This window comes from Oncorhynchus mykiss, chromosome 2 (assembly GCF_057628025.1).
Source record: "Oncorhynchus mykiss isolate SJ-2025 chromosome 2, ASM5762802v1, whole genome shotgun sequence".
Taxonomy (NCBI): Eukaryota; Metazoa; Chordata; class Actinopteri; order Salmoniformes; family Salmonidae; genus Oncorhynchus; species Oncorhynchus mykiss.
Window position 1 is genome coordinate 47,816,373 of NC_143023.1, and position 21,986 is coordinate 47,838,358.

Consider the following 21,986-nt stretch of genomic DNA (forward strand, 5'->3'; position numbering starts at 1 on the left):
GTGAAGTGAAATGTAAAAGAACTTGTTTAAAAAAAAAAAAAAAAGAATGAAAAGTGGTGCGTGCATAATATCTGGTGCAACCAATTACCTTCAGAAGTCACATAATTAGTTAAATAAAGTTCACCTGTGTGCAATCTAAGTGTCACATGATCTGTCACATGATCTCAGTGTTCTGTTCTGTTCTGAAAGTTCCCAGGGTCCGCAAAACACCAAGCGAGGGGCACCACCAAGCAAGCGGCACCATATAGACCAATTTGCTCTACAAACAGGTCAGGGACAAAGTTGTGGGGAAGTACAGATCAGGGTTGGGTTGTAAAAAAATATCAGAAACTTTGAACATCCCACGAAGCACCATTAAATCCCTTATTAAAAAATTGAAAGAATATGGCATCACAACAAACCTGCAAGAGAGGGCCGCCCACCAAAACTCACGAACCAGGCAAGAAAGGCAGAGAGGCAACAAGGAGACCAAAGATAACCCTGAAGGAGCTGCAAAGATCCACCGCAGAGATTGAAGCATGGTGGTGGCAGCATCATGCTGTGAGGATGTTTTTCATTGGCAAGGACTGGGAAACTGGTCAGAATTGAAGGAATGATGGATGGCGTTAAATACAGGGAAATTCTTGAGGGAAACCGGTTTCAGTCTTCCAGAGATTTGAGATTGGGACAGAGGTTCACCTTCCAGCAGCACAATGACCCTAGGGATACTGCTAAAGCAACACTCGAGTGTTTTAAGGGGAAACATTTAAATAACTTGGAATGGCCTAGTCAAAGCCCAGACCTCAATCCAATTGAAAATGTGTGGTATGACTTAAAGATGGCTGCACACCAGCAGAACCCATCCAACTTGAAGGAGCTGGAGAAGTTTTGCCTTGACGAATGGACAAAAATCCCAGTGGCTAGATGTGTCAAGCTTATAGAGACATACCCAAGAGAGACTTGCAGCTGTAATTGGTGCAAAAGGTGGCTCTACAAAGTGTGTGTGTGTGTGTGTGTGTGTGTGTGTGTGTGTGTGTGTGTGTGTGTGTGTGTGTGTGTGTGTGTATGAGAGAAAGAGAATGGCGTCAGTATGCATGGTATGTGTGTGTGGGGGGTGTTGTATGTGTGTGTTGGAGTGCCAGTGTAAGTATTCGTTAGTTTTTGGGTAGAGTCTAGTCTGTGTGATTGGAGTCAGTGCAAGACAGTTAGTTCAAAAAAGTGTCAATGCAGGTTGTCCGGGTAGCCATTTGATTAGCTATTTAGCAGCCTTGTTTACCAGTCTCATGGCTTGACTGTAGAAGCTGTTCAAGGTCCTGTTGATTCCCGACTTGATACACTGGTACCGCTTGCTGTGCGGTAGCAGAGAGCACAGTCTATATCTGGGGTGGCTGGAGTCTGACAGTTTTTTTGGCCTTCCTCTGACACTGCCCTAGTATAGGGGTCCTGGATGGCAGGGAGCTCAGCCCCAGTGAGATACTGGGTCGTACTCCCCACCCTCTGTATTGTCTTGCGGTCGCGTGCCTTGCAGTTGCCATACGAAGAGGTGATCAAGATTGTCTCCATGGTGCAGCTGCATAACTTTTTGAGGATCTGAGGGCCCATGCCAAATCTTTTCAGGCTTCTGAGGGAGAAGAGGTGCTGTCATGCCCTCTTCACAACTGTGTGGACCATGATAATTCCTTAGTGATGTGGACACAGAGGAACTTGAAGCTCTCGACCTGCTCCACTACAGCCCCGTTGATGTGTGTGTGTTTATGTGTAGGAAAAGAGGAGTCGAAATGTGTGACGATAGGGGTGTGTCTCTGACGTACATAACAGCCCACATTGATCATCCGGTCCCTGTCTGTTGTAAAGACTCAAGTCTGCCAGACGCCTCTGGCTAAATTACTGCCAATTTGGATGTGTGTTTATGTTTTTGTGTGTGTGTGTGTGTGTGTGTGTATGTATGTGTGTGCGCACGCGCATGTATGCATTTGTGTGTGCACTTTTGCATGTATGTGCAACAAATCTAATTGCTTCAAGATTGGCGACGGTGGTTGCAATTTATCTGTAATTTGAACTCGCAAAGTGACAAGGTCGCGAGATAAGATGTAGTGTTCTGTTAAAATATGAATACTGTAGGCTAGTTCCTCTTAAAACAATTTGAGGCCACTTCACTGAACACAGCAGCAGGCAGCAGAAGAAAGAGAAGGATAGCTTAAGTCTAATCATAGCAAACACACACTGCCCCATCTAGAGAGAGAACACACTTGTCAAAAAAAAAAACAGCGTCCTTTCTAAGCGGAAACATGAGTCTGTTTCTGCTGAGGCATCCTGAATTCACAGAAATCTTCAAGGAGTGGAGCGGCTGGAGAGAAAAAACCAAGGGAGGAATAAAGGGCTAAAAAGCATCAGAAGAAGAAGAGTGAGGAGAAGGGGATGGAGGGGTTGGGGGGGATTGATTTCACAATTTCACAAACCCGGTGCCTCCCCTCCTCTCCCCTCACCCGGCATAACCCTGCTCAGCTTTTCTTTTTCTGTGTATCTGGCATGTTGGTTACATAGACCAGGGGAAGGAAACGTCTTGGGGAAGTGGGATGAGTGAGATACCGTCTCTCTTAGCACTGCATCTATTATTCTTTGTTAACCAGTGTTAAGCACTTAGCCACTCTGGTGGTTTTCATTAAGAAATGAATCACCTTGGCTCTGCCGAGGGTGTTTAATTGAAACAAGATGGACCTCCAAGTCGTACACAACTCTTAAGCCTCGATCAGACCGACAGCGTCAATGCTGCGTGATAAATTCTGCAGTCAAACTATTTTGTGGAAATGTGTGTATCCAAAGTTCACCATTCACCTTTTGCTACTATTCCTGTCAAGTCTACACATACAATTTGATGCATATATTGGATAAATCCAACGTGTGCACTGCACAGACCGCACTGCAACTGCTTCTGCAACGCAATGCTTCAAGGCAAACTCAGTGTTCCATTGGAAATGAATGTACCAAAACGCAATGACGCTGTCGGTCTGATCGACGCTTTGATGTGACAAGTTATCCCCATCGTTACGGCACTGCTTCCCATACACACATAAAAACATTCCCCTCTCTTGCCAAAGGAAATCTCTGTTTTTGTTAATATTGCAATGCTCGGTCTCGGTTAAGACAACAAGGGCATTGTTTTTTAACTTCCTTTCCTGTGCTTCAGATTCGGTGCCTGTTGCATTTGTGCGTGTGTGTGTGCACGTGCGTGTGCATGCATGTGCTCGTTTATGTTTGTTTATGTGTGTGCATGCCTGTGTGTGTGTGTGTGTGTATCTGTGTGTGTGTGTTCTTCGTTGTGTGTGTTTCTGGAATGTTTTATCCCTGTACTGTAACTACATGTGTCTAGTTGGAAGTCTGTTTTTGAAACTAGTAGAGTAGACTTGGCAGGGTAGAGAGCAGTGAACATATTGTGTGTCTCTGTGTCCACTATACATGCCAGTTCTGGGCATAAGACCGCTCACTTGAGGCTCAAAGGAAAAACAAGACCCAGAGTTTTAAAAAAATACTATCTTTACAGCCTAAGGATGTTTTGTCACCTAACTATAGCTACAGCTTGGCCACAACTCTAGCTCCAAACAGCTATTATATAATCCAAACTCTCTTCATGGACAGCATATCTGCAATAAAAGTTGACTTGACTAGAGGGGAGCTGACAGCTACCTTGCTTCCTTCAAAAGTAACTCCTCACATACCCCCACCTTCACCCCATCCCCCTTTCCCACTTTCCCCTTCTCTCTATTCCTAATCCTTTTGGCATGTTTGTATTTCTTTGAAAAACATTATTAATACTGTGGAACTGTGGACGTAGCGGCTCCTGCTGTGGGCTCTCATTCTTTCCTCATTTCCTCCGCAAAGCTCCCTTGATATGGGTCTTGTTGTCATGTTTTCCCTGGTGTGTGAGAGACCACTGTGTGTTATTACTAAGGCCCCCTTGCCCTCCACAGCATAACCCCCAAGACCAAGACGGACCAGGTAGAGTAGTACCACAAACTGCCAAAGCTTGGTTCCCATAGCCAGCACCCAGCTGGGTGTTTCATATTGCTGTTAAATGAGGTGACGAAGCAAACAATCTCTCCCCCCTCTCCTATCCCTTCACTTCTCTCTCCCTCTCTTGCCCCACTCTTCACTCAGTACTGCAGTGCAGCTGTGTGTGTGTGTGTGTGTGTGTGTGTGTGTGTGCGCGTGCGTGCGTGTGTGTGTGAACCCATCATGGGTGGCCATGGGAAATCAGCTAATTGTATTATAAATAGCTTTGAAAATTGTCTTAAACTATGATACATTGTATTGAATAACTGAACCCTTCAACCGAAGAACCATATATGCGTGTGTTTTTTTAAATCTCATTGTAATCTCACTGTAATGTCCAGTGTTCTGAACTGACATGGAAATGTATCTGTCCCTAATATATTCAAGTAAATCAAGTTGGATAGTCAGTACAGTTGGGCAGATGAATCTACAATGTTTCTTTTAGGGTGAAAAAAAAACATTCACATTATGTGACAAGAATGTTCCTAGAAAACATTTTGTCTGATCTTTTAATGTTTATTAGGTTGTGGAAACATGCCGAGAGATATGTTCCCAAAACGCAAAAGCTGTCCAGCTCTGCTGACATTCAGATAATGTCTGTATCAGGGTGCACAAAACGTTCCTTTGATGTTGCAAGAATGTTACTAAAACAGCCTTTCTGCCTTATTTAAATGTCCCCAGAACATGTACATAGGAAATGGGAACAGTGTGGGTACATTACAAGAAACAGGTTTCTAAAACACAAAATATGCTCAGATGTAATGATAAAATCTTTTAGTTTGGTTGCACAGGACATTCTCTTAGTTTTGTTCAAATGAAATGTCAGTTTTTATGACGTTCATAGCCTATTTGTTTTAGGTTTAACATAATACTCCATTGATGTTCACGCAATATCATTTTAATTTGTCTTGATGGTCCTCATTTCAAGAACATAAAAAAAAGTATATTTAAGTTTGACCAAATATTACCACAAAATTAGAAAGCAGATTGGAATACATCCCCATTATGTTTATCTTGAGATTTAATGGTACACTACATGGTCAAAAGTATATGGACACCTGCTTGTCGAACGTCTCATTGCAAAATCATGGGCATTAATATGGAGTTTTTGCTGCTTTCCACTAGATGTTGTAATATTGCTGTGTGGACTTGCTTCCATTCAGCCCCAAGAGCATTAGTGAAGTCAGGTATGGACTTAGCTTTGTGCACTGGGGAATTGTCATGCTGAAACAGGAAAGGGTCATCCCCAAACTGCTACCACCAAAGTTGGAAGCACAGAATCGTCTAGAATGTTGTTGCATTCTGTAGCGTTTAGATTTCCCTTCACTGGAACTAAGAATCCTAGCCAGAACCATAAAAAACAGCCCCAGATCATGATTCCTCCTCCACCAAACTTTACACTTGCCATTATGCATTCGGGCAGGTAACGGTCTCCTGGCATCTGCCAAACCCAGATTCATCCTTCGGACAGCCAGATGGTGAAACATGATTCATCACTTCATATAGAGTATTTCCACTGCACAAGAGTCCAATGGCAGCTAGCATTACACCACTCCAGCCGGCGTATGGTGATCTTAGGCTTGTGTGTGACTGTTCGGCCATGGAAACCCATTTCATGAACCTCCTGACGAACATTTCTTGTGCAGACGTTGCTTTCAGAGGAAGTTTGGAACTCACTAGTGAGTATTTCGACCGAGGACAGATGATTTTTACGCACTACGCACTTCATCACTCAGCAGTCCGTTCTGTGAGCTTGTGTGGCCTACCATTTCACGGCTGAGCCATTGTTGCTCATAAATGTTTCCATTTCACAATAAGAACACTTACAGTTGACTGGGGCAGCTCTAGCAGGACAGAAATTTGACTGACTGACTGACTTGTTGGAAAGGTGGCATTCTATGACGGTGCCACATTGAAAGTCACTGAGCTCTTCAGTAAGACCATTCTACTGCCAATGTTTGTCTATGGAGTTTGCTTGGCTGTGTGTTCAATTTTATATACCTGTCAGCAATGGGTGTGGCTGAAAGAGCCGAACCCACTAATTTGAAGGGATGTCCACCTTCTTTTGTATATACAGTGGGGAGAACAAGTATTTGATAACCTGCAAAATCAGTAGTGTTTCTTACTTACAGTGCCTTGCGAAAGTATTCGGCCCCCTTGAACTTTGCGACCTTTTGCCACATTTCAGGCTTCAAACATAAAGATATAAAACTGTATTTTTTTATGAAGAATCAACAACAAGTGGGACACAATCATGAAGTGGAACGACATTTATTGGATATTTCAAACTTTTTTAACAAATCAAAAACTGAAAAATTGGGCGTGCAAAATTATTCAGCCCCTTTACTTTCAGTGCAGCAAACTCTCTCCAGAAGTTCAGTGAGGATCTCTGAATGATCCAATGTTGACCTAAATGACTAATGATGATAAATACAATCCACCTGTGTGTAATCAAGTCTCCGTATGAATGCACCTGCACTGTGATAGTCTCAGAGGTCTGTTAAAAGCGCAGAGAGCATCATGAAGAACAAGGAACACACCAGGCAGGTCCGAGATACTGTTGTGAAGAAGTTTAAAGCCGGATTTGGATACAAAAAGATTTCCCAAGCTTTAAACATCCCAAGAAGCACTGTGCAAACAATAATATTGAAATGGAAGGAGTATCAGACCACTGCAAATCTACCAAGACCTGGCCGTCCCTCTAAACTTTCAGCTCATACAAGGAGAAGACTGATCAGAGATGCAGCCAAGAGGCCCATGATCACTCTGGATGAACTGCAGAGATCTACAGCTGAGGTGGGAGACTCTGCCCATAGGACAACAATCAGTCGTATATTGCACAAATCTGGCCTTTATGGAAGAGTGGCAAGAAGAAAGCCATTTCTTAAAGATATCCATAAAAAGTGTTGTTTAAAGTTTGCCACAAGCCACCTGGGAGATACACCAAACATGTGGAAGAATGTGCTCTGGTCAGATGAAACCAAAATTGAACTTTTTGGCAACAATGCAAAACGTTATGTTTGGCGTAAAAGCAACAAAGCTGAACACACCATCCCCACTGTCAAACATGGTGGAGGCAGCATCATGGTTTGGGCCTGCTTTTCTTCAGCAGGGACAGGGAAGATGGTTAAAATTGATGGGAAGATGGATGGAGCCAAATAAAGGACCATTCTGGAAGAAAACCTGATGGAGTCTGCAAAAGACCTGAGACTGGGACGGAGATTTGTCTTCCAACAAGACAATGATCCAAAACATAAAGCAAAATCTACAATGGAATGGTTCAAAAATAAACATATCCAGGTGTTAGAATGGCCAAGTCAAAGTCCAGACCTGAATCCAATCAAGAATCTGTGGAAAGAACTGAAAACTGCTGTTCACAAATGCTCTCCATCCAACCTCACTGAGCTCGAGCTGTTTTGCAAGGAGGAATGGGAAAAAATGTCAGTCTCTCAATGTGCAAAACTGATAGAGACATACCCCAAGCGACTTACAGCTGTAATCGCAGCAAAAGGTGGCGCTACAAAGTATTAACTTAAGGGGGCTGAATAATTTTGCACGCCCAATTTTTCAGTTTTTGATTTGTTAAAAAAGTTTGAAATATCCAATAAATGTCGTTCCACTTCATGATTGTGTCCCACTTGTTGTTGATTCGTCACAAAAAAATACAGTTTTATATCTTTATGTTTGAAGCCTGAAATGTGGCAAAAGGTCGCAAAGTTCAAGGGGGCCGAATACTTTCGCAAGGCACTGTACAAAGCATGTCGAGGTCTAATTTTTATCATAGGTAAAAACTTCAACTGTGAGAGACGGAATCTAAAACAAAAATCCAGAAAATCACATTGTATGATTTTTAAGTAATTAACTTGCAAGCTTCATTCCTGAAAACTTTGGTCCAGTTAAAACTGCTCAGATGCTTCACTTCTGTGATGCAAGTGAACAAGGCTACGGAACTGCAAGCTACTTGAGGCTCACAGGAAAAGTTTCACATTGCATTTGTACTGGGTAAGTCCAGAGTGACGCCAATTAAGCAGATGACAATCCCCAGGCTGGAACTCTCAGCATCAACACTAGGACGGAGCTCCAGATTGAACTAAAAATATTTGACTTTCTGGACAGACAGCCAGTCTGTACTGAAATATATCAACAACAAGACTACAAGATTCCATACCTTTGTAGCGAACAGAGTCTCTGTGATTAGTGATCTGTCAAAAGGAGAGCAGTGGAGATACATCAATCCAAAACAAAACCCAGCTGACGGCACCTCACGTGGTCTGAACATTGAGATCTTTCTGAATTCAAGATGGCTGGCTGGGCCAGAGTTTTTGGAGAAAACAGAAATGCAATGGCCAAAGCACTATTCAACATAGAACAGCCTCAAGACGGCCGTTGCTTGGATGATGAAACTGCAGAGAACTAACATTCTAAATACACCATTTGTTATAGTAAACATTATTGTAAATACATGTATCTTACATCGTTTAAAAGATGAACGTCTTATTAATCCAGCCGCTGTGTCAGATTTCAAAAAGCCGTTACTATGAAAGCAAACATGCTATTTTCTGAGGACGGCGCCACACACACACAAGTATTACTAGCATTTTCCAACCAAGCATTAGCGTCATGAAAGTCAGAAATAACAATAAAATAAATCGCTTACCATTGAAGATCTTCCTCTGGTGGCAATGCCTTAGTGTCCTCTCTACACAGTGAATGTTTGTTTTGTTTGATAACATCCATTTTTATAGCCTAACACGAAACATTTGTAAACCGCTTGCGTCATGATTTCCATCTCATTCAACTTTGGACGATGCGTTCGTGGTAATTACACACACTAAACAAACGTTTATCCAGTCATGGTTGGTTTCATTGCAATCCTCCGGTTGTTACTAACACAACCATACTTGATGGTTCTTTTCCCGGGACGTATTGACCGAAACAAACTGATTTGAAGACACCAATCAATGACATCATTGCACACCAATGGCAGGATCGGTCTATCGTTGATTGACTGTATTTTGGCCCAATGACCACTGATCATCTTGAAATCTAGCTTGGAAGATAGCCAATGAGCTGAGGTAAACGGCAATATGTACTGGTTATACGTTTGAAGACCAGCCTTTGTCGTAAACTCTGGCGTAAAAGAGGTTCATTCACCATTGCAAATCCTACTTGACGGAGCCACGGGTGTTACGCATAGCAGTACATATTCAATAGCATTTTCAACAAGTTTATATATTTAAAATATGGCGAATAAATCAGGAAAAGCTAAAACAAAGTCTAGGTATACAGATTTACCCAAATTATAGAGGAAATAAATACGGCGAGACCGAGTTGATTCAGGAAGATGAATCTTTCAGTGAAGCTAGTTTTGACTCCCAGGCGGAGGACATGTTTCTGCATAGCGAGGATGCCATGCTGGATTGGTAAATTCTAATGCTAATGTCATTGTTTGAAATTAATAATATCAAATATTATTCATTTGAGATTTATTTTTAGATTTTCTTATTTTATTTGCAATATATAAAAATATAATCTGTAATGAAATGTGTAAAGTACACTGGCTATACCGTGTGTGTGTATGTGTGTGTGTGAGATATATTTTTAAAATGTATTTTACATAAACATGGAATTGAACAGCCCTTCACCACTTCACCATAGTGATTATGTTCCCTGTACTCTATATCTGTTTATTTTACGTGTTGATACAGGGCTCATACGTGAAAGTATTGTTACTGATTTAAAAAAAATCTTTCACAATGGCAGTGATTCTGATTGTGAGCCGCCAATGTCTAGGTGTCCATCTCCCTCTGAAGCTGGTTCATCCAGCCGGACCCCTGCTGTCTCCGGCTCCACACCTACCTGGCCATCTAGAGATGTGAAGTCAGTGACAAAGAAGCGGAGGTGGGGAAGAGAGAAACCTGCAGACGGAGGGCCAGAGGGTCATTGGCATTCTGTGTTAGAAGATGATGTGGAACCAAATCCATCAGTTTTTAGAACCCAAAGGTAGCCAGGACCTCAACTAGACATGACTGCAAAGTACAGGACAAATGGAAGACCATTTCCATGTCAGACCTTTTCTGCTACATTTTAATGGTCATTTACGTGGGGCTGGTGAAGTTGAAAACTCTAAGGGACTACTGGAAAACGTCAGCTCTCTATCAACTGCCTTTCCCCATGACTGTCATGTCTCACGGGCGCTTCACGTCAGTGACCCAGAAGTTGATGGGGAGAATGACAAGACGAGAGGTACACCAAGGTTTGATAGGCTGTGCAAAATCAAACCTCTCTACCCCAACATCATTGAGGCCTGCAAGACCTATTTTCAGCCCGCTCAGAACCTGTCCATCGATGAGAGGATGGTAGCCTCAAAGACCAGAATCCGCCTCACACAATACATGAGAAACAAACCAACCAAGTGGGGTTACAAGCTGTTTGTTTTGGCTGATTCTGTGTGTGCCTACACTTGCAATGTTTTTGTTTATGAGTGGGAAAACAGTTTTCCTACCGGTAATTGACTGAGTTATGATTCCGTTATGGAGTTATTGGATTTTCAACTGCTGGGGAAGGGCTACAAACTGTTTGTGGACAACTTCTACACAAGCCCTACCCTGTTTACAGAGCTGAGGAAGCGAGATGTGTGGGCTTGTGGCACCATTCGGAACAACAGAGTGGGCTTCCAAAGACAAAGGTGAACAACATGCCTAAGCGGGCTGAGTGGGGTACCATGCGATGGATCCGTAAAGATGGCCTGCTCTTTGTGAAGTGGATGGATACCAGAGAGGTTGTCATGTGCTCCAGTATCCACAAGTCCTCCAGTGGAGATCACGTCGTCAGGCATGTGAAGGACGGTGCCGGGGCATGGACCACAAAAAATGTCCCCATTCCAGCTCCTGTGAAGGACTACAACAAGAGCATGGGAGGTGTGGACCTGTCAGATGCGCTGATAGGATACGACAATGTTCTCCACAAGACCATGAAATGGTACAAGACATTTTTCTATCATTTCATTGACATTGCTGTGTTGAATGCCTTCATCCTCCAGAAGAAAATGGCTAAGAGCTGTGGACAGCCCCCCATCTCACAGCTAGCCTTCAGGGAGTTGCTCATCCAGGAGCTTGCTACCTACAGCAAGTCCACTGTAGCACCTTCTGTCCCCTCTACCTCTGTCTCTTCTGCTCCAACCAGTGGTGTTCACCTGCCCAGATTCATCTCTGCAGGCATGAATGTGCCTCAGGGCAAAAAGGGCCCAGTAGGGAGACGTCGTTGTGCCTTTGTCACAGGAAATTCCCACATCACCTGCACCACATGTTCAGTAAGCCTTTGCTTTACAGCAGAAAGAGACTGCTATGGGCCATGGCCCCAGCAGCACAATATTGTGTAGAGGACTGAGGGTCTTCACAATATTGTAAATAGAAAATATGTAAATTGTTACCCTTGTTAATTGTTTGTATTATTATTATTTTTATTGTTTAAATGTGTATTTTTTTATATATATTTTTTTTGGGGGGGGGGGGGTTGTTAGAATAGCATTTATGTATGTTGTATATAGTTATTTCCTTCAAAATGTATCACTGTACCAATTCGGCCACTTGGGTACATTTGGGTACATTTGTGTGGGACACCTGGGTGACTTCATGCTCAATGCCATGTAGTTCGCTCATTTTTTAAGTTATCTGTCCAAAACTTTGCTCAGCTATTGTTGCCATCGAATGTTCTTCATTCAAATCATCCACAGCATCCTATCTGTAGGTTTGGCTGTTCTTGGTCATTTGAAAGATGATGCAGCATCAATAAAAAACAGAAAGAGCTTCCTTTAAATAACTTATATTCTTGTGAATTCTTACGTTTCTTAAATACAGACTCAGATTCTTCAAACTAAATACATTTGTAAATTCTTTTGTACGTGATGAAGAAAGAAAGTCCTTAAAATACAGTGTTACAAGTACACAGCATATGAAGAAGTGTCACGCCCTGACCTTAGTTATCTTTGTGAAGAGGGTGGTTTGTTTAGTTTTTGTATTGTCTAGGGGTTTTTGTATGTCATGGGGTTTTTGTAAGTCTAGGTTGTTTATATGTCTATGGTTGCCTAGATTGGTTCTCAGAGGCAGCTGTTTATTGTTGTCTCTGATTGGGGACCATATTTAGGTAGCCATATTCCTTGGGTATTTTGTGGGTTCTTATTCTATGTTTAGTTGCCTGTCTGCACTAGCCATATTAGCTTCATGGTTCGTTTTGTTGGTTTTGTTCAGTGATCGTTCCTTCAGTAAAGAAGTATGTACGCTTACCACGCTGCGCCTTGGTCTCCTCTACACAACGACCGTGACAAGACGATAGAAACACTTGAATAACTGTTCAGTGTCCCACAAGGCCACAGCTATCCCCTGGTGGCGCAGAGGTTAAATGATCTAGGGAATCGAACATTGCATATTGTAAACATATGAAGTGCAAAAAATATGGTTGTGTTTGTATGATTAAATTATGTTCAAATGTCCTCTGAACGAAATTAAATACCATGTGATTCCATATCACCTACAATACAGTCCTCAAATGTGAATTGCCATTACAACTGGAGAGAAACATAATGGGGATGCATTCCAATCTGCTTTGTTATGCTTTTTGGAGCTAGACATTTGCATGCTGAGAATGTTGTGGTAATATTAGGTAAAACTTAAATATAACATGTTCTAAATGTTCTTGAAATGTTCTGAGGACCTCAAAGAGAAGGTAAAATGTATATTGTGTGAACATCAACTGAATATTATGTTAAATCTAAAACAAATATGCTATGAACATCGTAAAAAATGACTTTTTTAATTCTTACAACAGTAAGCTAATGTCGGGTGCAACCTAACTTAAACATTGTATGAATGTTATAACAGCAACAATCACTTTTCATTGCTACTATTTACATGCCTCCTGGGCCATATACAGCATTCCTCACAGAGTTCCCTGAATTCCTATCAGACCTCATAGTCATGGCAGATAATAGACACATTTTTGGTTACTTCAATATTCACATGGAAAAGTCCACAGACTCCAAAATGCTTGGGAGCCATCATCGACTCAGTGTGTGTCGTCCAACATGTCTCAGGACCTATGCATTGCCACAATCATATTGTGAACCTAAATATTTTTCCTCATAATCTTGGACAATCGAACCACCATTTTATTATGTTTGCAATCGCAACAAATAATTTGCTTAGACACCAACCAAGGATTATCAAAAGCTGTGCAATAAATTCTCCGACAGGCCTATGATTTGTTGATGCCCTTCCAGACTCCCTCCACCTACCCAAGGACATCGGAGTACAAAAATCAGTTAACTTCTTCGATATAGGGGGCACTCTTTTAATTTTTGGATGAAAAACGTTCCCATTTTAAACAAGATATTTTGTCACGAAAAGATTCTCGACTATGCATATAATTGACAGCTTTGGAAAGAAAAGGATTGAGGATTGATTCTAAACAACGTTTGCCATGTTTCTGTCGATATTATGGAGCTAATTTGGAAAAAAGTTTGGCGTTGTAAGTGACTGCAATTTCCGGTCTTTTTCTTAGCCAAACGTGATGAACAAAATGGAGCTATTTCGTCTACACAAATAATATTTTTGGAAAAAATGAACATTTGCTATCTAACTAAGAGTCTCGTCATTGAAAACATCCGAAGTTCTTCAAAGGTAAATGATTTTATTTGAATGCTTTTCTTGTTTTTGTGAAAATGTTGCCTGCTGAATGCTAGGCTTAATGCTTTGCTAGGCTATGCTATCAATACTCTTACACAAATGCTTGTGTAGCTTTGGTTGAAAAGCATATTTTGAAAATCTGAGATGACAGTGTTGTTAATAAAAGGCTAAGCTTGTGATTGAATATATTTATTTCATTTCATTTGCGATTTTCATGAATAGGAAACGTTGCGTTATGGTAATGAGCTTGAGGCTATGATTACGCTCCCAGATACGGGACTGCTTGACGCTAGAGGTTAAGCACCTAACCAAGGATCTAAACATAACCTTGCGTAATCCCCAAGATGCAGTCACACTGCTAAAAACAAACAAAAAACTGTCACAAGAAACTAGCTATAGAGAAAATACCAGAGCCCTGAACTCTTCCAACTAGCTTGGAAAGACTACCGTGCAATATTGAAAAACCCTAATTGCCGCTAGATTAACTACTTTTCCAACCTGATTGAGGAGAATAAAAATAATTCAAAATTCTGGACCTAATTGCTGCTAACTAAAAAGTAGCATTCCCCAAGTGAGGATAGCCTTCACTTCAGCAGTGATGAATTCATGATCATGAAAACAAATTACAAACTCATGTTGGATTGTGCGTATTTCTCCAAAACTCAGTTATCCTGAATCTGCACAAAACTGCCAAGACCTCGGATCAATGGAGACACTTAAGCTTTTTAACCCTGTATCTCTCGAAACATTAATGAAAATAGTCATGGCCTCTAAAATTTCCAGCTGTCTACCGGACATTACTCCACCTAAACTTCTGAAAGAGGTAGTTCCTGTGCCTGGCCCTCCTATGTGAAACACAAAAAGGGTCTCATTATCCCCTGGATGTGTACCAAACTCACTAAAAGTGGCAGCAATAATGCCTCTCCTGAGAAAACCAAACCTTGACCTGGAAAATTAAATAAAAAAATATTGGCCTATATCAAAACTCCCATTCCTCCCAAATGTTTTTGAAAAAGCTGTCTCTCAGCAACTCACTGCCTTCCTGAAGACCAATAATGTATATGAAATGCTCCAGTCTGGTTTTAGACACCATCATAGTAATGAGACCACACTCGTAAATGTGGTATATGATATTTTAATGGTGTCAGACCAAGGCTCTGCGTCTGTCCTCGTGCTCCAAGACCTTAGTGTTGCTTTCGACACCATTGATCACCACATTCTTTTGGAGAGATTGGAAACCCTAATTGGTCTACGAGGACAAGTTCTTGTCTGGTTTAGATCTTATCTGTCAAAAATACATCAGTTTGTCTCTATGGAGGGTTTGTCCGCTGATAAATCAATGGTAACTTACGGTGTTCCTCAAGGTTCCATTCTCAGACCACTATTGTTTTCAATATATATGCTACCCCTTGGTGATGTCATTCAGAAACACAATGTAAAGGATAGGCTACCTGTCCTGTTGGGGGAGGACGCAGAGAGCTGTGGGTTGGCAGCGCACTACATTGCGGCCTGCCATAAGTTGAGGGACAGTGTCTGACAGGTTGTGTTTAGCCTAAATGATCTATAATATTTCAACCGGACAATAACGTCGTCAATATAAAAGGTAAACAAGAAATGCACTCTCGGGATTGCGCATGAAAAAGCTCTGACACCACTCATTCAGACTGGTCTTACTCCCTCATTTATAAGAATACAAACAACAAACAATTTCTAAAGTCTGTTGAGATCTAGTGGAAGGCATAGGAACTGCAAATTGAGTCCTAAGTCAATGGATACTGTAATGGCATTGAATAGAAAACTACAATGGATTACTACAATGGATTTTTCAGGTTTTCACCTGCCAAATCAGTTCTGTTATACTCACAGACACTATTTTAACAGTTTTGGGAACTTTAGAGTGTTTTCTATCTATATGCATATAATATCTTCTGGGCCCGAGTAGCAGGCCGTTTAATTTGGGCATGCTTTTCATCCAAAATTCTGAATGCTGTCCCCTGCCCTAGAGAAGTTAACATGAATGAAAAGCCACATGGCTTGGTATGAAAGCCAAAACAAAACAAACTTACATACTACTGTTACATTGTATTTTTCACTGGATGTCGCTCAGGTTGTGGCAGGATGCCACATATTTGGCTGCCAAAACTGCACATTTTGGTTTTTCACCCAATAAATATTTGTTTTTTTCTTCAAATTTTATAGTTTCAAATTCTTTGTAATGAATGCTAATTTTGTGAAAGAAAGATTATCATAGGTCTGAGTATTTCTAACAGTGTAATAGGAAATGCAACTCTCTATCTCCTCTCAAATCCTCTCTAACCCTCTCTTCTCCGCCTCTCCCTCTCCATCAGAATTGTACAGGAATGATTATGGTCAATTGGTTCTATAACTGATTGAAACATTTTGAGCCAGATTCTAATTGGAATTTCGATTTTGATGTTCCTTTTAATGATATAGAATGCTCTTCTTGCTTTGACTCTCAGCTCATTCACAGCCGTTTGAAAGCTACCTGTGTTGCTGATATTTTGATATTTATATTTACTTGTGAAGACGATCTAGGTGCTGCTGTAACCCCTCTTTAGTGGGAGAAAGCAGCACCAGGTCATCTGCGTACAGCAGACACTTGATTTCAGTGTTGTGTAGGGTGATACCGGGTGCTGCCGATTCTTCAAATGTTTTTGCCAATTCATTTATGTAGACGTTAAATAGTGTTGGACTTATTGGGCAGCCCTGTTTCACTCCCCGTCCCTGAGAGAAGTCTGTTTGCTTGTTGTCAATTTTAACCGTACATTTGTTTTTAGTGTACATTGATTTCATAAAATCATATTTTTTCCCTCCAATAACACTTTCTATTAGTTTATAAAAAATACCTTTATGCCAAATTGAATCAAATGCTTTCTTGAAATCTACAAAACACGAGTAGATTTTGCCTTTGTTTTGGTTTACTTGTTTATTAATTAGAGTGTGGAGGGTGTAAATGTGGTCTGTTGTACGATAATATTTTAGAAATCCAATCTGGCTTCTGCTCAGGACGTTGTGTTCATCAAGGCAATGATGTAGTCTGCTATTTATAATACTGCAGAGACTTTTCCCCAAGTTGCTGTTAACGCAAATTCCTCTGTAATTATTTGGGTCAAATTTGTCTCCATTTTTATAGATTGGTGTGATCAATCCCTGGTTCCAAATATCAGTGAAAATACCTGCAGTGAGGATAATGTTGAAGTTTGAGTATAGTCTAATTGAATTTGTGGTCTGTATATTTGATCATTTCATTTAAAATACCATCAGCAGTATTGGGAGGCTGTTCTGTGGGTTGGGGAGGAGGGGTGCAGCAGGCAGATCAGCCAGCTCTCTCTTGAGTCGGTCTCTCTCTTGCTGAACCTCTTTCAGCTGTGTTGCAAGGCTGCTGTCCTACTCTGTCCTCACCTTGGTTAGGAGCTCCTCTAAGGTGGAGTTATCTATCTGGTTGCTGTTTGCTCACACTCTCCCTCAGCAGGACCACCTCCCCCTCCAGTTTGGTGAACTCATCCCTCATGGCAGCCATGGTGGTGAGCCTGCTCTGCACTGAGGGGGTCGCTCTCCTCCTGGGGCGTGTCCTCCACTATGGTGGGAAGAGAGGTGCTGGATGTGCCTTTTTGGGTGGGGAGAGTAGGGGTGAGGGTGGTGCTGGTGCAGTTTGTCTTGTGGGAGGGCATGTCACTGGTGGTGTCCTTCTCTCTCTCTGCTCTCTCCTTAATGGTCTGAAAGTCTGTTTCAAACAGCCTAATGTTACCTTGCACCATGACAGTCCCAGTCTTGTAGAGGTTGATTGTTATCATGGTGCTGTCTGGGTCGTCTGTCTCTTTGATTTTCAGCTTCCACCCATTACAGATTATCCTCTTTCTTTATGGATGGGGAGTGAGAGCAGACTGCTGAGCGACATGCGTTTGGCTGGTCAGTGAGGAAGATGAGATTACTCACGTCACTGTTTTTGTAGAGGTCTGCAAAAAAGTTCTGGCCTCCCGTTTAGTAGTTTCTGTTTTAAAAGCTTTCCTTGTTGTGTAATTTTTGGCCTCTTTAGGGTAGAGAATGGATTCTGCGCTGAGGGTGAGTGGAGACATGGTGCCTTGTGGGCTCTGCAACTACTACTACTGCTGCGCTGTTCTGCTGCCCCGTTGCCATGGCAACCGATTTGTTCCTCTGCTGCTGTTGCTAGCTAGCGCTAATTTTGTTCAAAAACCAGCAAAAAGAGTGACAAATCCTCGCACAAAAACACAGAAGATATGTTTAAAGTTAGTCCGTGCTCCTTTTTGGTTTACTCACTCAGTTTGGTCGTTTGATGTAGTTGAATTAACTCCCCTTGCTAGCTCGTGTCTTCTGGCTAGCTTGTTAGTCTGCTTGCTAGGTATTTGTTGTGTAGCTAGCTAGCTAGAGTCAAAACTTCTTAACTTGAGGTGCAAAGTTACTTTTTTTCTATTCTGAATGAATAGAGTTCTTGTTCATCACTTCTTGTCTGGAATTCTTTTTCGATTAGAGTGTTTATCTCATTCTAAAAACAAGGAAATATGAAATATATCAGAGCTGTGGCTTTATCTGCCATGCAGGAAACACCTGTTTTTGGATTAATGGCAGAATTCGAGCAAAACTGAATGCATGAACCACCACTTTTTTAAGCATACATAGGCGACTGGAAACCAAATACAAACAATGCAGCTATTCCCTCCGCAAGGCAATCAAACAAGCAAAGCGTCAGTGTAGAGTCACAATTCAATGGCACAAACATGAGACATATATGGCAGGGTCTACAGTCAGTCACGGATTACAAAAAAAAAAAACAGCCCCGTCGCAGACATCAACGTCTTGCTCCCAGACAAATTGAACAACTTCTTTGCTCACTTTGAGGACAATACAGTGCCACTGACACAGCCGGCTACCAAAGCCTGTGGGCTCTCCTTCTCCATCGCCAACGTGAGTAAAACATTTAAATGGGTTAACCCTCGCCAGGCTGCTGGCCCAGACGGCATCCCTAGCCGCGTCCTCAGAGCATGCGCAGACCAGCTGGCTGGGTGTTTACGGACATGCTCAATCAATCCCTATCCCAGTCTGCTGTCCCCACATGCTTTAAGATGGCCACCATTGTTCCTGTTCCCAAGAAAGCTAAGGTAACTTAACTAAATGACTCTTGCCCCATTGCACTCACTTCTGTCATCATGAAGTGCTTTGACAGACTAGTGAAGGAGCATATCACCACCCTACCTGATACCCTAGACCCATTCCAATTTGCTTACCGTCCCAATAGGTCCAGTGATGATGCAATCGCCATCACACTGCACACTGCCCTATCCCATCTGGACAAGAGGAATATCTATGTAAGAATGCTGTTCATTGACTACAGCTCATCTTTTAACACCATAGTACCCTCCAAACTCGTCATAAAGCTCAAGACCCTGGGTCTCAATCCCGCCCTGTGAAACTGGGTCCTGGACTTTCTGACTGACCGCCCCCAGGTGGTGAAGGTAGGAAACGACATCTCCACCCCGCTGATCCTCAACACTTGGGCCCCACATGAGTGTATTCTCAGCCCTCTTCGGTACTCCCTGCTCACCCATGACTGCGTGGCCATGCACGTTTCCAACTCAATCATCAAGTTTGCTGACGACACTACGTGGTAGGCTTGATTACCAACAACGACGAGACAGCCTTCAGGGAGGAGGTGAGGCCCTTGGAGTGTGGTGTCAGGAAATAATAGTGTGGAAAGTTTTTTTAAGTTCCTCGGCGTACACCTCATGGACAAATTGAAATGGTCCACCCACACAGACAGCGTGGTGAAGAAGGCGCAACAGCACCTCTTCAACCTCAGAAGGCTGAAGAAATTTGGCTTGTCACCTAAAACACTCACAAACATTTACAGATGCACAATCGAGAGCATCCTGTAGGACTGTGTCACCACCTGGTACGACAACTACACTGCCCTCATCCGCAAGGCTCTCCAGAGGTAGTGCGGTCTGCACAACGTATCACCGGGGGCAAACAACCTGCCCTTCAGGACACCTACAGCAGTTGTAGCAGGGTGTTGCGTTCCCTCTTCATAGAGGTGTGCGTAACAGGTGCATCAAAGCTGGGACCGAAAGACTGAAAAACAGCTTCTATCTCAAGGCCATCAAACTGTTAACACATTTGGCAGTACGTCCAACCGGCCTCACAACAGCAGACCAATTGTAACCACTAAAGCCCAAGACCTCCACATCCGGCTTCTTCACCTGTGGGATCGTGTGAGGCCAGCCATCTGGACAGCTGATGAAACTGAGGCGTATTTCTGTCTGTAATTAAGCTACTTTTGTGGGGAAAAACTAATTCATGTGAAATCCATAGATTAGGGCCTAATGAATTTATTTCAATTGACAGTTTTATGTCTTTTCATGTCTCCACAATGTTCCCTCTACCTAAATAAATGTTTTAGGAACTTTCAAAGAGCATAAAAAATGTGTTCTGGGAACATTCTTGTAACATCAAATTAATGTTTTTTACACCCTAAAATAAACATTTTATAATCATCCGCACAACAGGAAAGTGTTTGTGTTTTGAGAACATATTTTTTGTGATGTCTGTACAATGTTCTCACCAGACTGTTCCCAGAACCTAATGAAACATTTGGGAAACCTTTAAAGAACAGATTAAATGTGTTCTGGGAATGTTCTTGTGTCATCGGGTGAGTGTTTTTGCATCCTAAAAGAAACATTGTAGAGTCATCTGCACAACTGAAAACGTTTTGTGAACATATTTTGTGATGTCCCCACAATGTTCTCACCAGATCGGCCCCACAACCTAATGAAACATTCTGGGAACAGATTAAATTTGTTCTAGGAACGCTCTTGCACTATCAGGCAAATGTTATTTAATCCAAAAACATTCTATAATCATCACCCCAACTCAACAGTGTTTGTGTTATGAGAACATTTGCCGTGACCTAAATAATGTTCTGGGAACCTTCACAGAACCAATTTTGTTTTTCTGGGTTTCTGAGTCAAAATGCAAGCTAAGATCTAAACCTCACAACTTCTTTCAAAAGACCTAAAGATGGCCTAAAGATGGCCTAAAGATGACCTAAAGATGGCCTAAAGATGACCTAAAGATGGCCTACAGATGGCCTAAAGATGACCTAAAGATGGCCTAAAGATGACCTAAAGATGGCCTAAAGATGACCTAAAGATGAGCTAAAGATGGCCTAAAGATGGCCCAAAGATGACCTAAAGATGACCTAAAGATGAGCTAAAGATGAGCTAAAGATGGCCTAAAGATGGCCTAAAGATGACCTAAAGATGGCCTAAAGATGACCTAAAGATGACCTAAAGATGAGCTAAAGATGAGCTAAAGATGGCCTAAAGATGGCCTAAAGATGACCTAAAGATGGCCTAAAGATGACCTAAAGATGACCTAAAGATGTAAGCCTATGCAACATTAACCTATAAAACCAGAATTAGGTTTGTGCAGTAGGTCTAATATATTGTTACTGCATATTGGCTATGGTTGAGTTAGCCTGCCATTGTCGTCCTCAGATCATATTTCAATTATATTACAAAACCCGAGCTATATGATAACACTGGAAATAGATCAGTTGTGTTATTACTTGTGGGTCACAGCTAAGCATAAAAACAATCAGCTTTTTTATTTTACTGGACTGATAGTACCTGTGTAAAGGATATCACGCTGATTACTTAACGAGTACTACTTCCTCCCGATTGAGCCCATACCTGGGCTCAAACTCAGGACCTCTGTCTCACAAACACACATAACAGCTCTCCTCAAGTGTCTCAGCTGATCACTCCACCTCAAAAGCTAGCTAATGTGACAACGCAAGCGGGACACATAAGGCTGATAAGTCAGTTTCACGCATCCTCATATGCTACACCTGTATCTAATGGTCAGTCTCAGCAGAGACAGGGGGGAGAGAGAGCAGCAGAGAGTCTTTTAACTCACCATCCACCACCCACTCTCTCTGTCCATTTAGACTGGCCTGAGAGGGGACACAGTCAGACACAAGTCTTTCATCTGATAATGAAACTCAAGTCACAACACAATATTTCTGCCTCATGCACAAATTCTTGTTGTTATTATGACCAGACAAAATACTCCTCCATATTAGAAAAGACAAACAGGAGCCGCCATTAGGCCTAAGAAAAACGCAGGCCTATCGATACACTTGGCTCATTGCATTTGCCGTGTTGATTGAAGCGTGAGTGGAAGTAGCCTAGAGAGAAGTGCTTTTTATGGTTTATAAAAGTGTTAAATAAAAACATT